Below are 13,705 nucleotides of genomic sequence, written 5' to 3'. Positions count from 1 at the left end.
TATCCATAAAAAGAAACAAGAATAACAAAGTGTGCCAAAATTTAAAAGTGTGAAGAGGACATGGTCAATAGTACACTGATAAATAAAGGGAAAAACTGAATTATCATATTGGCATTTATAAGAATTACCACTTAACCAACGGTTGGATAGCACCATATCCTCAGAGGTCTGAGCCTCAACTCTATAGAGACTGTTCTCCAAAGAATTGTTACTGCATCTATGTAAAATTATTCAAAGGGCATATTTAGTGAAGACTTTTTTTTCAAAATTTTCATATTATGGAGATTTTTTCAAACATTAGTGACACAGTAACAATATTTCCTTGGAAATTCTAAAATTTTTAGAGTAGTTTGGCTCCAAATAAGGTATTTAACTTAGTTCAAAGACTTTAATCCAGTTACTCAAAGGTGGCAGGTTGCATGGAGACAAATGCTCCAGCCATGAAAACAAAGGTCAAATATCAAATTGAATTGGTATTAAATTTGTAGAAAGAGTGGTTTAAATGTTGATCTTCATTCTGGGGTATCTTGAAAATTCACATATTATTGAAGTATTTCTATGGAAGATAAATGAAAAAATAAATTCAGAGAGTTATGTTTCTGAAACTCTGATTTAACATCTTCCAGTAAAGGGAATTTTATAACAGACTTCTTATAAAACAAAATTCTCTGGCTTCTTTTATCTACTATAATTCTCTATCAACTATGTTACAACCAGGATTTTTATCTAATGCAAATAAATTATTTTACAAAGAAGCTAGCATGGTTTGGTGATATTCAAATTAATCTATTTCATTCTTTTCCTCTTTATGGGAAAATACTGCTAAATAAAATCTTAAGTGAAAATATCACTGAAACCACTTTAAAAGTTGAAAATAAGTATACTATTACTTGAGTAACTGACACTATTTGCATACTAAAATAAATATTTTCTATACCGCTCCAAAATTCCATCCATACTGCTGAATATATCAAATGTAGGCACCTATAAAATTATCAATTCTAAAGAAAAATGTTTCAACAGTAAGTATTTAAGTAGTTTTGCAAAGTAGTTTGTTGAATTTTGAAGTACTAGTTTGATTATTTAAAGCATAAAAAGCTCATCTAAAAGTAAGCTAAACTCTTTAAAACTGGAAACATATTTCATCATTCTACAAAAGATATGATGTGGTTTACAAAAATGCATAAAATATTTTCAAAAAGTTACATTAAAATATAAAGGAGTTTAAAGGAAGGAAACGTAAAAAGAAAGCCAATAAACCTAAGGATAAGGTGAGCACATAGGAATTCATGGTATTTGGTCTTATATGGTTTGCTAGAGATAGGCCAGTCATTTGATTAAACTTTAGTATTCCTTGAGCTTTTCCCTCTTTTTAGTATAGTCTGAGGATATTACCTCCAGACTCCAATTAACCTAGAAAGCTTGTTACCTGAAACAGCTATACCAGTCCCATACAACTTGCTTGCCAACTTCAGCTCTTACAGTCTGACCATTACCTTAGCATAAAAGGAATAAAACCAATAACTTTTTGGTGTTTTAAAAGCATTTCTACATTTTAAGCTAGCCTAGAATAATATTAGACTATATAAATATTTGAAGTTCGAATTGTAAGGATATCCTGTTTTCTTGCTTGCTTTTTTTTCCCCTTTGGATACAAAATAAAGCAAAGAAAAAGTAGGTACAGTTCTGAAAATGAAGAGTCCTGCTTCACTATTACCCAGAATATATTGAATAGTACCTGCCTTTTATCCCCTCCTTCCATCCAACAAATCAAAATGCCATCTTCAGAATACATTTTTAAACTTTTAATAGTTAAAAATTACTCTCTCAATGTTATTATATTCCTCATTCAATTAATGAATACTAGGTTCTAAAGCTTGTTTTCTAAATATTCAGGATGGAGGAAAATAAATGAAGAGTGAAGATTCAGATATGTACAGTCAGTATTATATGACTATTCCAGTTGGGTGCAGAATTGGTTCCCTTTCTCACCTCAGGTTTCTCACAAACTAAAAATGTATACTAGGCTGGACTGTTGAACAAAACACAGTTTCATTGTTATTAACACACCATATAAAAGAACAATAGCCTCAAAGTACAAGGGTGGCCTATTATTTGGAGACCGGGGAATGCAGTTTGGATTCCAGAGAAAAATGAAGCTTTCTTCTATTTACCCCCTCAAACCCCCATCCACCAAATCCAATGGAGTCTAAATTATAGAATTCTCTTGCTACAAAAATTGGATCTGAGTTGCAGACATTTACCTGAACAGCCGCAGGGAGGATTGCAGCAGCTAATAAATGTAGCAGAGCAGAAAGCAGAGGAGAGGAAAAGAGGCCTGGCCGGGCCTGGCAGAATCCGAGCAGGCTTCATAGAGTGAGATGCAGAGAGTTTCTGGTAGACCTGGAGGGTAAGAAACAGTCCACTGTTCGTTTCTGCTGTTTAGATAAATTACAAATTCATTTGCAACAAGTGGATGGACCTAGAGAGGATTATGCTTAGTGCAATAAGTCAGAGAAAGACAAATACTCTGTTATAATGTATATGTGGAACCTAAAAAAAACAAACAAACGTATGAATCAAAAGAGACGCAGACTCACAGATACAGAGAACAAACTAGTGGTTACCAGTGGGAAGAGGAAAGCGGGGCGGGGGCAGGGGGCATGGGACAAGATAGGAGTATGGGATTCAGAGACACAAACTATTACAGATAAAATAGATAAGCAGCAAGGTTGTACTTACAGCACAGGGAAATATAGCCATTATTTTGTAATAACTTTAGATGGAGTATAATCTATAAAAATATTGAATCACTATATTGTACACCTGAAACTAATATAACATTGTAAATCAACTATAGTTCAATTAAAAATAAATCACATGGGGAGTGGGAGAGGTAAGCTGGGACGAAGTGAGAGAGTGGCATGGACATATATACACTACCAAACGTAAAATAGATAGCTAGTGGGAAGCAGCCGCATAGCACAGGGAGATCAGCTCGGTGCTTTGTGACCACCTAGAGGGTTGGGGTAGGGAGGATGGGAGGGAGACGCAAGAGGGAGGAGATATGGGGATATATGTATACGTATAGCTGATTCACTTTGTTATACAGCAGAAACTAATACACCTTTATAGAGCAATTATACTCCAATAAAGATGTTAAAAAATTAAAAATTAAAAAATAAAAAAAATCTTTCCTACCTTTAAAAAAATAAATAAATCACTCTCCATAGGTATACACACTACATGAGGTATGTGTAAGTGGATGTCAGTTTTCACCAATTTCACAATCAAATCAATAATATTTCTTTCCATAAAAAGGAACGAGGGGTTGTGGGGAAGAGGAATAGAGAACATCCCGGCTGATATAGACCCTCCTGAGGAATGTAGTTTAAGCCCCCTGCTCTCTAAAATAATGCAACATGGAGGAGGGGATGGCAGCTCCCCACTCCTACCCTCACACACAGCAGCATGACGTGCTAATCAACTAAGTATAGTTTGCCTGTTGGAATGGAGAAAATTATATTTTAAAATCCCTTCAATGTGTGAGTATGTCATATTCCAGGGCATTTGGGGGAAAATACTTTAAAAACACATTTAACCTTTACTTATTTAAAATCAAACCTAAGAACTTTTAAAATGTCATTCAACTTAAAAAATAAAATTTTACTTGGTTACTAAGTAGACGTTCTAAAATATCATATTGCAACAAACATTATTTCTTTTAGTAGGCCTGTTCCAAATCAGAATGTTCATTGTTTTTTAAGTGATGTTGACCAAGCCTTCTACCTTGAACTTTATTTTGTCGTTAACCATGAAATTAGGTAACATACAGGTGGGACTTGACATGCCACAAGAAAACCATGGCATCACGGGGCCTGGGCTCTTGTCCTGGTTCTGCAAAAAACCGCCTCAACTATGTATTGTTAGGCATATAAATACGGCTTCAAGTTTTATTGTTATTATCATTTTGTTTTGTTTTAAATTAAAAAAATAATTAATTGAAGAGAATCTCTAAGGTCATTTACAGTTTCAACACTTGGGTAGACATATGTGTCTTGATCATTTTTATTATTGCAAAATTGTACTTGATAATAGTTACTTGTTCATGTTTCTAATTTTTTCCAAGAACATAAAAAGGTTTAAAATAAATTTTTTAAAAAATCTGTTTTCTTTCTAGACCTCCATTCTCAGAATTACATTCATAGATTTATACTAACTCTCCCCCCACCTAGTATCACAAAGGAGACATGGATCTCCAATGCACTTTTTTTCACTTAACAATAATGTGTATTTTTTCCTTATCTATCGTATGGGTATATCATGATGCATTCAAACATCCTTTTAGTTATTTCCAATTACTTTATATTATAAATTAAGCAGAAATGAACACTCTTATAATACAGTTTTTTGCTAGATTTTGATAAGTAACTCTTCAATTAAACTTAATAATCCAACCATTAATGTACAGAACTCCTTGATAGCCATACTCTTACCACCACTGGGCAGGATCATATTTTCAAAGCTCTGCAAATATTATGAGGAGAAATGAAATCTCACTGTAGTTTGTTCTCTACATTTTATTGGGAAAAAGTTTATATATAAAAGTAATAAAATAGTACAATGAATATCCATGTACCTACCACTTAAATTAGAGTTATTTTGCCTTGTTTTTTAATTTTGAACCATCTGAAAGCTAGTTACAAACATGTAACTTCACTCATAAATACTTCAATATGTGCCTCTTTTAATAATCAGAATATTGACTTATCACAAATTATAAAAGAAAATGAACAATAATCCCATAATATCATTGATACCAGTCTATATTCAAAATCTCAGTTGTCTCCAAAATAATATTTTATAGCTGTTTAATTCTAATGAGGCTCAAACCAAGATGCACATAATGTAAGCAGATGCATGTCTCCTTTGTCTCTGTTAATGTGGAAAAATCCCTGTACCTTTCTTTTTTTTTTAAAGTGACATTAACTCTTTGAAAATACCAGGCCAGTTTTCTTATAAAAATACCCATCACTGGATTTATCTAAGTGTTTCCTTATGGTGTCCTCTAAACCTTTATTCTCATAAACTAAAAGTTAAATCTCGAAACTTAATTGGATCGGGTTAAACATGTTGTGCGTGAATATTTCATGGGTGATGATCTCTGTTCATTTTGTATCACAACAGGAGAATACTGTTGGTTGTCCCACTATAAGTGTTACAATTAATCACACTAGGATCCAGACCTCTCCAATGTAAAGTTTCAGTGTTTCACTTGGAATTTAGTGAGTGATGTGTGAGGTCTTACTTTGGTACCGAGCATATATTATTTCCCAAAACTTCACCTGATCACTTTCGTGTTTATTGCTAATCCTTCCCTGAATCTGAATCTGTTCCTTCCCTGAATCTGTTATTCAAAGGCATGTATTCTTCTATATTTATTAGCAGGTATTTTTCTATAAAGTTTTCCCGATAATTTATGGGTTATCCTAAAAGGCAGAAATGTTCTTGATATTTTAATTACCAAGTTTCAGAAAAAAATTGTTATAATAATCTCTACTGGTTGCAAGTGAATTACATTGGTTTTGTTTGTTTGTTCGTTCACTTATATATTGTGGGAGATTTTATTACTGTTCACTAAAGTTACTATCCTCCCTGGTAGACGATTATATATTTCTACCCTGGAACTCATATGGGGCTATATTACCTGCTTTGGCCAATGAAGTATGAGCAGTGGTCCATTTTCCCTCTGTTGAAGTAATGGGCAATGTCGTGTCAGCTTGGCCTGGACAATGTGAGACAGATGATTTGTAATGGATATTTTGGATAATTTATTACTGGAGAATAATCTGACCTACTGGCTGATACAAATACATACTCATGGATTTTAATTTTTTTAGTTTCACTTTTAATTTCATTTAATATATATTTTTTGCTTATCTGGTCATATTTCTTAAATTACGAACAAACGAGTTTACACAGATTTTCTATTAGAAGTCAGACAAGAAGAAGCCAGCAAAGAGACTGGGATAGGAGGAATTATAAATATTATATGAAATGCTACTGAGAGACTGAGGAAAAGTAAAATTGAAAAGTGATCACAGGATTTGTATAATGGAAGTATGAAGCCCTTGAATAAAGCTTTTTTGTAGTGAAAAGTTTTGAGGAGAGAATTGACAGAGTGGAAGTGAAGACAGCTGGTACATATGACTGGTTTTGAACATTTTTTTCTGTGAAGTTGAGACTTGTCGATGGAAAAGGTTTTTAGTTTGCAAAGTAAAACAATGTTTCTGACACTATTAGTGAATCCACCTGCCAGATACCTAAAATTTGTCTTCAGGTTTTGATTTGGATTTTTTTTGCCTTGGTAGATGAATAAAAGGCAGCATGTGTCAAGTTTATGTATGAAGTGCAATTACCACGGTAGAAAAACAAAACTAAAAACCTTGTACAAAGGAACTAACTATAAGAAATTTTAAATTAATTAATAATTTCTTACATTTTATAAAATAGAAATCTTTTGAGTTAATAATTAAAACCCCTGTTTGTGATGGAAAACCATAAAGAAAGAAACTGATGTGAAACAGACCCTTCTCACATCAGGAGAAAGGACTATTGAGTTAATTGAACCGTAGTGACATAGTGCAGCCATAGTGGATGGCATAATGCATTTTGCTTTTCAAAGATAGTTGGAAATTTAACTCCATTTTTTTCTGGCATTAGATTAGGTTCTGGAGATTTACAGGTGATCAAGCATAGCCAAATTTATTCTGGGCATGAATGTTATGATAGCAACTTTTCCCAGGCAAATCCACCCTGAGGGAGAATGCCAAAAACCTTGAGAATATTTTTTCCTGGAAGCAAGAGAAGGGAACGGACTTCATGTTACAATTTGATCTTCTATCTTTCCCCAAAGTCTCCAGTAAGAGGCCTATTTTCTATCTTAATATCCAGGTTTGAGTGACAGATATACTAATGTATTTGTGTTTCTTTGTGTTCGTATTTGGTGGGTTTACTCATAATATTAATTTCTCTATTTAAAACAAGGACCCTTGATATAGCTCAAGATAAGGGTTGTTCTCTTTTTACTGGCTGTACCATTCTAATATACAATATTATGCTCTGCAACTTAAGTTTTCCAAAAATCTTCTAGCCACATAGGAGCCTTTTTCAGTGATTATTAGAATAATCAATGCTAGATGAACAAGGACAAAACCAGTGTCTGTATTTTCTTACCATTTTCATTAAACATGAGGGAAGAAGAAAGACATTATTTATTCTATGAGATGGGTATTTGAACTGAAAATCTTTTAAGACTAAAAGGATGAATAATGGTACTCTATTCCTTCCCAACCAAATCAATATTTCTCACTCAGTTTTCCCATCTCCTTGGTCTCTTGACTATGTCCCAATAGTTGTAGCTTCCATGAAATCTCCATAGGTCACCCTGGTCCCTCAAGGTCATTTCAACTTCAAAGTACCATTGTTTTCTTCACTCACTTTTCTCCCTCTCCTTTTCCAATGAAATCCAAGTCCTCACTCACTAATTAGAAGAGTAGCCGAACGGACTTATATTGATGAAACTAGCTCAGTGTTAAATTCAGTTAGCTCAATGTTAATTCAATGAAAAATCCCTAGTTTCTCTGTTATTCTTGCATGGCTGTGTTATCCTTCAGGAACCTGTTCTTACCCACAGATTTGCAGTATATTAACCAATCAAAACTATATCCTTATTTATTTTTATTTGTTAATACTGTTTCTCAGACATGCTGAATACCAAGTTACTGTGTTTATAACTTAGCTGTTCATTTAATCAACAATATTTCTTAGACATTTACTTTATCAAGATCACTCAATTAAGCATTGGATGTGATTACAATAGGTGAAAACAAATGGAAGTATCTACTACCATTTGGGAATGAGTGATAAGTACTAATAATGAAGAAATACATGTTAATGTTTTACTGTAACTCATTTATATATTTAGATATTTATATGTCTGTTTCCCTCCTTCCACTAAGCTGTATGCACCTGTAAGTAAGAACTGTATCTAGCATAATTTCTCCCCCAGAATTTAATACAATGCTTAGCAAATACCAAACAAATGTTTGTTGAAAGCATTTCTGAACTGATTACTACCACTTTACATATGTATTAAAAATCACCTGAAATAGCACATCCTCAAATAAAAGAGGATTTGACATTCAGATACACTTGTGCATTTCCTTTTTTTTTTCACTCTCTTCAATGTAAAAAATGTAAACACAAAGATATAGCTAAATATAACATATAAACATCCATGCATAAAAATATAGGCATATACATTTGTAAAGCGTTTTACTATTCTAAACCCAGAGTCTGTACTTGAGAGAATTATACTAATTGCCCTTGCAAAAATCAAGAAGAATATTTACTCAAGTAATCTGAAGATATTTAAATACAAGTTCTGAGAATTATAAATACTGGCATTCCTCTCTGGTATATCTGAAAGTGAAGAAAACAGTGGAAATAAATTTTTGCTGCCATGTTTAAGTTTAATGATAGTTATTAATGCTATTGCTTTTATCAATCTTTGAAAGAAAATATTCCTATGAATATGCATCTATATAGTTCATCTTTACTGAAAAGACTATAAACAGAAAAAAACATATCGTGGAATCAACAACAAACAACATGTACTGATTACCTAACAGTCTTTTAAAAGTACTTTCTACTGTTAACCATTTAAAACATCGAGTAGCAATGAAACATTCCTGTAGAGAGTTTAGTTAAATTTTTACATACCTTGAGCATTGATTCTAATTTTTTCATGTTATGCCTCCATAAAATTATAGAATACACCATAAATAATAAAGTAGGAGTAAGTCTAAAATGATTTATTCCAGCCTTCCATAAAGGAATTCCCTTTGTCGTACTTCTGTTGTGTTTATACAGGTTCTGCTTGAGTACTTAAACTTGTTACCACAAAAAAACAACCAATTTTCATTTTTAAATTCCTCTGATTTTTAGTAATTTTTCAAATTATGCTAAAATGATCTTCATATAACTGTTACAAGTCCCTCCTGCTAACACAAAGACATTAAGTTGAAACTCAGTTTCTCAAAATGATTATAAGATTCTCCACGAATCTCCTATTTTCCAAGCTAAGATTTCTTGTTACTCTAAATATGTCGTATGATGAGCACTATTTTTAGCTTGTTCTAGTCTCACTGATAAATAAGTCATGAAAATTATTTAATATTTCTAAGAAGAAAAATAAAAAAAAACAATTTCATCACTATTTAGTGCTAAAGAAAGGGCAAATATCAACTACAATAATTAGACTGTTATTTCCAAAACAGTGCTTTTTTGTAGCACTTGTGAGTCTTGTAAGAGCCACATGAATTGTCATTACAGAAAACACTTGATATCACTTAGATAAGACATAAAATATGGTTCACAGACAGAGGAAGGAAAGGTAATGTTGATGTTGTTAGCAAAGAGAAATATGCTAAGAACTACTAGAGAATTTCTCTTTGGGAATTAAATTACTGAAAGAGTTTTACATCTTCACCAAAAATGGGACTGCAGCATACAGGATGAGGTTAAGTCTATGATCCAGAAATGCCTTTTTGTGTGTGTGTGAAGTGAATGGAAATAAACACCATTCAAAATAAACACTTTAATGGCCTTAAAAATATTAAAGTATCAATAAAACAAAACATACCTACTAATAATTCATAAAGGGAGAGAAAATAAATTGTGCTTTACTAGCGAAAAAGTAAGAGGTTGAAATGATTTTAAAGACAAATTATATCAGTGAAAGAATAGATGGAGAGTAGCTGAAAACATTTTAAAATGCACATGACATAAAAAATTCAATAAAAACTCCAGTTCAATAAAAAGTTGTCACAGGTTAGAATGTCTATCAACAGAAATTGTGTATCTAAGTCTTCCTGCACTGTGCGAGGGGCTGAATATCTGCCCGGCCTAATTTGAGTTTTATACATGGAATGGGGATGAGGATAATGTTGGTAAGATTGAAACTAAGAGAATAGTGAGCAAAGTACGGTGGGCTGGAAGAGAGTGAGGTAGACAGAAGGTGGAGGGTGTAGAGAGGACTACCGGTGTCTTCAGGGCATGGGACAGCCTCACACTCACCAGTGTGTGGAGGAACAGCCAAGTCAGGTAAAGGAGGGCAGAGGATTAAAGAGTTACTGAGTGGAGAGTAGGTGGGTAAATTAAGTGGGTGTCTGCATCAAAGCCTGTTGACGAATACTGGCTAAAATGTAAAGGAGAGCTGCCAGATGGAGTGGACACCATCACCCCACAACCTGTCCAGAAACAGCCTTCAGAAGGGCCTTTTGGCAGCGTCTGAAGTGAAAGGTTGACTCACCAATAAAGCCAAGAATAGAACTGACCATAGAGTCAGGCTGTCAAGATTTGTATCCCTATGACCCTAGGCAAGTAATTAAAACTCTCTGTGCCTCTCCATCTTCATCTTTAAATGGAGCTAACAATAGTGTCTACCACATACTGTTTTATAAAAATTAAATGGGCTAATTCATGTAATATGCTATGGTAGAATGTGGCTCATAGTAAGCACTCAGTAATTGTTGGTTTTCATTATTATATCGATAACTTTGCTTTCATACATGTGTAACAATTTCCCTTTCACAAATGGAAAAAATCAGTCCCAGAAAAATTCATAAAGATTACTAGTATTAGCCTTACATTACCAGAGAAACAACCTATTTTCTCAGGCTGACCTAATAGAATTCCTGGTATGTTTATTGTATTTCTGGAATATAGCCATTTTTGTTTTTCAAAATCGTTTTTTCCTCTCATCCTTTTTCCTTTTGAATCGTCTCTGAAACTTTTCTGAGTAGTGGACTGCTTGTGGTTCATCTAAAATTAGCCTGTCTCCAAAAATTTCTCATGGCAAGAAAAAAAAGAATTTGTAACCATGTATGGTAATGGATGGTAACTAGATTTATTTTGGTGCTCACTCCTCAGTGTATACATACAAATGTCTAATCATTATGTTGTACACTTGAAACTGATATGTTATATGTCAATTATATCTCAATAAAAATAAATAGATATAAATAAACAAATAAATAAACCAGTTTGGACTCCAGGTAAAAATAAAATAAAAGTAAAATAAGCTTATATCTCTTCTGGGAACAGAAGAGCTGAAGAGGATTTCAGCTGTGTCGGTATGAAAATTCCAGAGGGTCAAGGAGATCCCTGAGAGCTTTATTAGCTCAGAGTCCTGTCCATGAAAATGGCACATCTCCCCAGAATCCCCCAATACCTCACCCATGGCCTGTTGATGCATTTGTCTCCAATGTCTCCTTGACACACTATTAGGAACTCACACAATATAGTCTTGCAAATTGTTGAATTAACTGAGCAGAAAATGTGGTAGCAAGATGTAAGGAGAAGGTAAATTAAGAAATACGAGGAATAAAGGAACAGAGAATGAAGACAGGATGTTCTAAATGGCTACTGGATTGAGTCAGCAAGTGGGAATACAAATCAGAGTGATGATGGAAACTGCACATTTCTTGAAGCTTTGTTTTTATTCGCTTCTGAAATCAAAATGCCTGCTAGGGTAGATTAGTTATTGTTAAAAAAATATTAGAGATGCACAGTGTAGAGATTACACTCAACAACACTGTTTTGTAAATTTCAAAGTTGTTAAGAGAATAGATCTTAATTGTGTTCTCACCACAAAAAGAAAGGATAATCATGTAACGTGATAGAGGTGGTAGCTACACTATGGGAGTGATCATAATGCAATATATAAATGTATCGAATCAACATGTTGTACATCATAAATTCACACAGTGTTATATGTTAGATCTTGTTGCTGAACCCAGGTTTGGCTACTCGGTGCACGACAGGCCAATAAGTTGAGTGACAAGGTGTTGAGGCAAGAAAAGCAACTTTATTCAAGAAAGCCACATCAGCTAAGTGAGAAGATGGTGGACGAGTGTCTTTAAGAATCATCTTAACATCTTGTTGCAGGCAAAGGGCTTTTAAAGGCACTGTGAGGGAGGGGCCTGAAGGGTGTGTGATCAGCTCGTGTACAATTCTCAGATTGGTTAGCATCAAGGTGAGGTCTCCAGAATCAACAGTCTTCTGGTTTCAACTGGTCTGGTGTTTACGTGCTTGAGGTCAGCAGTTTTCACCTGGAGTGGGTCTTCTTCCTATAAAAACAACTTAGGAATGTGTGTCCAGCCTTTATCTGTATGTTTCAGGGAACTGGGAGCTCAGTAACTGCTGTGTGACTGGTTTAGAGTCGAAATTGTTACCAACAGCTATTCTGTGTTTCTACATCTTCACATTTCTAATTATTAACTCTTGAGTCAGCCTTTTAAGACTCAGGGGAGGCCTGGGAGACTAACGCTAAAGCCTTTTACTTTAAAAGACTGGGACACAGGCTTGTATAAGGTTTCAATCTCAATTAAAAAAAAAAAAATTAGACACAAGCATGTTTACAAAGACATCAAAAATTATATTTAAAGTTAATGCAATTTATACAATGGAAAGAACATGAGTTTGGAAATTAGACATAGATTAAAATCCTCACTTTCTTATATTTCAATTACTTGGACAACTTAAAATTTCTGTGTCTGATATCCAGATCTAAAACACTGGGACATTTAGCTCCCCTTTAGGACTGTTGTCAGAAATGAATAGGCAATAATATGTAAAACTGATAATAGTAAAACAATAATTTCTTAAAAATAGAAACTGTTGGTTGAGCTCTTACTCTGTGCTCATTACCTTATGGAAATATGTACAGTGTCTAGAATATAGATGATGTACAACAGATATTTGCTTCTATTAGTTAAATACTAAGAATTTTTAAGAGTAATTTTAGGAAAAATTATAATTCAGATTACACATCAGTTTCACCTCTTGCATATATATCAACTCTAAACTATTTAGAATCTTAATTCAGGCCCTCATCAGTAATCACTCAGATGACTAAGTGGCTGGCTCGGGTGTCTGTCCCTTTAGGCCCTTGTTCTTCCCATCCTTCACCTCTGGTGGAGCAGGGTCTTTAAGAATGAAAGCACATTATGTTACTTCAAAAATATTATGACATAAAGAGGCAATCAACATCAGCATGGAAAAAAATGTGTGTTGTTTTATATGTCCTCTTCTTGGAAGAATATCAGGATCTAGGGTCAATAGGTTTTGCTGCCCTTGACCACAAGAAATGATACAGTATAAACCAGGGATCCTGAGGAAATAGAAAGAATGAGATATGGAATAAGAAAGACATATCAGTGAAAAAAGGACTTCTGATTTGCCATCTGAGACTGACTCTGTGTGTCTGAAGATGATTATGATTGGCTGTAGACAAGGCTGAGTCCTTCCTGGTTAATGTCCTGGACTTGCACACAGTAGTAGACTGTGTAAAATACAATGGCCAGCTTGCATTTGTGGGGTCTCTCCCTCGGGATTGTTGAACTCTGGTGCGGTAACTAACTACCTGAATCAAATTACAGTTGTTAGAAACCATTAGAAGAATGGTGCATAGTATTAGTTGTAAATATAGTCTGAGAAGATATAATCCTATGACCCTCTTTGGAAGAGAGGAATCTGAAGGAGACAGATATCTTAGCACTAAGACAGCTGTAGGATCATTTAGACAGTGATCTTAGCACTAGGACAGCTGTAGAAGTGTAGGTTTTCTATCTAGAAAGCC

General features: G+C 34.0%; 1 protein-coding gene across 1 annotated transcript in view; it reads left to right on the top strand.

The window, feature by feature from the left end:
• Positions 1-13,705, top strand: part of PABPC4L (poly(A) binding protein cytoplasmic 4 like) — a 48,565-nt gene that overhangs the window by 20,843 nt on the left and 14,017 nt on the right. Inside the window, exon 1 of the mRNA XM_082389836.1 lies at positions 1-13,705. This exon is cut by the window's left edge and continues 20,843 nt beyond it; it is cut by the window's right edge and continues 14,017 nt beyond it. The gene's annotated coding sequence lies outside the window, so the exon portion shown is untranslated.

Source organism: Balaenoptera borealis, assembly GCF_965194805.1.
Source record: "Balaenoptera borealis genome assembly, chromosome: 4".
Taxonomy (NCBI): Eukaryota; Metazoa; Chordata; class Mammalia; order Artiodactyla; family Balaenopteridae; genus Balaenoptera; species Balaenoptera borealis.
Note: the sequence above shows the minus strand (reverse complement) of the source record. Positions and strands in the feature narration are given on the sequence as shown.